The 2,500-nt window shown below is 41.7% G+C and overlaps 2 long non-coding RNA genes across 2 annotated transcripts in view; both read right to left on the reverse strand.

Annotated features, from left to right (window-relative positions):
- Positions 1–450, reverse strand: part of LOC138047275 (uncharacterized) — a 2,974-nt gene extending 2,524 nt beyond the window's left edge. The window contains exons 1-2 of the long non-coding RNA XR_011131816.1: positions 273–450; positions 1–165 (exon numbers count right to left, since the gene is read on the reverse strand). The exon at positions 1–165 is cut by the window's left edge and continues 2,524 nt beyond it. This is a non-coding gene — a long non-coding RNA (uncharacterized lncRNA). The remainder of the gene's footprint in view (positions 166–272) is intronic.
- Positions 451–1,341: 891 nt separating this feature from the next.
- Positions 1,342–2,500, reverse strand: part of LOC138047278 (uncharacterized) — a 21,621-nt gene continuing 20,462 nt past the window's right edge. The window contains exon 3 of the long non-coding RNA XR_011131817.1: positions 1,342–1,571. This is a non-coding gene — a long non-coding RNA (uncharacterized lncRNA). The remainder of the gene's footprint in view (positions 1,572–2,500) is intronic.

Below are 2,500 nucleotides of genomic sequence, written 5' to 3' on the forward strand. Positions count from 1 at the left end.
GCTTTGATGATGCGAAAGAACATTTCAGTCCAACAGTGAAAGTAAACCTTGCTTTCGGGGAGACGTGTTGTCGAGGGGTCGTGCTTGGCTTGCTTTCTGTTTCCCCCTAAACGAGGTTGGTGACCTATCGTTTTTTTGGCCATTCTCTTACTCATCCTCTTTGTGCTGTAAAAAAATTTTAAAAAATTTACGTCAGAAAAAAAAGTTACAGGAAAAAAAGGATTCGTAGCCATCACTCATGGACACAAAGTTGTCTCCACGAGATCACGCACCCGAGGAATATTTGTAGCCAGTGCCTTTTCAAGACGTGTGCCTGTGCCATAGAACAAACATTAAATTATTCCTTTTGAGCAATACAATTCACCTGGGCCCAGTTGCTCAAAAGCCGATTAACGCTAATCGCAGATTAAAAATTAACCAAGCAGTTCATTTCTCTACTCCCAAATGCTGTTCAACGCAGATTTTCGGCAGAACGTTACATGAGAAGACGTCAATCCTGAAAAACAAAAATAAGCAAAAGAAACTTTCACCAAAAAAATGAAAACGTGAAACAAACGTTTACGAAAATCCTGGATTACGTTAATCGGCTTTCGAGGAACCGGGCCCTGTTTTGTTATTTTAAGAATTACGTCAAAGCTGTGCTTCCTGTTCTTGCAAAACGTAGCCTGAACCGACAGAACAAACTTGTCCGTGATAGATGAAGTCGCAATGATTAAATGAGTAACTTGAGCAAGTTATATCTCGCGAACGAGCTTGGTGACCTATTTATTTAATTGCACATTTCGAGTCACCATAATGTAGGGAACAATCGAGAAAAGTTTAAAGGAAATCTTACGACAACCTCTATTACTAAGGAATCACCTTAAGTACATTTATAAGTACAGAAATCCCTGATTCAAATTGCGCAAGAGAGCAAGTACCCTGCGAGCAGAGTATCTTTTCATCTTCCTAGATATATCGGGAAGAGGAAAGTGACTTTCCTCTTCCCGACATATCTAGGAAGACCGAAAGAGACCCTGCTCGTAGGATAGAGCGGAAGATGAAATTCTTTGGCATGTTACGAGACCCTCCAGTGAGCTTAGACTGCTAATATCATCATGCATGGACGAGTTCCTGGAAACACTCGGAGGGCGACCACGGCGAAGTTGGATATCAGATATCTGTGATTAGTATCACCCAACTAGTGGACTAATGCAAATCCTGCATTTTAATTGGCTACGCTACTAGGGGACTATAGTCCTCGAGTAGCGAAAAGCGTGACGCTTTCTTTCGTTTTATTCCCAAATAAACATTTCTTCAATATGCATTTGCTAACTTTATTAGTGCTTTTCCTGTCCGACTGTTACTAAAACAATTATAACCCTTCGCCCTCAAGGGCCACAGGTCAATAGCCCATTCGGCTTCGCCTCATGGGCTATTGACTCGTAGCCCTTGCGGGCTACGGGTTTAATTGTAAAATGGACACGGAGTACACCATCGCAAGCTATTAGGCCCGCTGAGAAGAGAAACTTGAGAATAATCCATCATCAGAGTGCGTCTCCAGATCCTGTGAGATCTTTGGCGTTACAACACTGAAACCAAATGGAAATTTTTCAGGTAACTTATGGGTTCAACAAAGACAGAGAAGGAATCGAACACCTTAAGTGGATCTGTGATCTCTGTTGTCTGTCTAACAGTGTTTACTGAAGTCGCATCTAAGGCCTGGGTTAAACACCGTACTTCACATGAGTCGAACCTAATTACACTTTAGGTCGACCCAAACTAGTTAAGATCGCCTGTTGAGTCAAACGTCGAACTTAATTCAGCCGAACTTTAACTGACCACGAAAATAAATAGCAAAACCGGTCTTGTTTAGTCGGCGGCTTTTGACCTCATTAACATGATTGTGCATTTGGATCGGCTCATGTGAAGATCGGCGTTTGACCCAATTAAAGGCGATCTTCAGCCGTTATTCCCGCCTGGAGTGGCCGTGAAGAACGCCTCAGCCGATCCAAATAAAACCAGTCGTACCTAATTGGGTCAAACGCCGTACTTCACATGAACTTCATTCATGTAAGTTCGGCTCATGTGAAGTACGGCGTTTAACCCGGGCCTAAGTTGTCTGGCAAGTAACATATATTTTGTACTTAACTCTCTAAAGGTTAAAAAAAAATTGGAAATGTGACAGTGAAAAATTATTTGAATGAAAGCTTGTTGTCTCTTTTGTCCTTTATTATTTACGGTCAAGGTTCTTTCGAAAAGGGTTTAACGAGAACTATCAGAAATTTATTTAATTGCATATGCTTTGTGACACCGAGTGTGTCTCCCCGTACGAAAACTTTAGGCCTGACAGGAGCCTTAATTAGGCCTGAATTTTAAAGGCTAACAGCAGCCTCACACGACACTTACTATCAGCGTTACAATTAAGCATGACACGAGCCTTACATTAACGTCGCGTGAGCGTTAAAAAAGGCGCTTTTCAAGCTCTTGTAATGTTTTTGTTAGGCTTATGTTATGCTGC

Source organism: Montipora capricornis, chromosome 4, assembly GCF_036669925.1.
Source record: "Montipora capricornis isolate CH-2021 chromosome 4, ASM3666992v2, whole genome shotgun sequence".
Lineage (NCBI taxonomy): Eukaryota > Metazoa > Cnidaria > Anthozoa > Scleractinia > Acroporidae > Montipora > Montipora capricornis.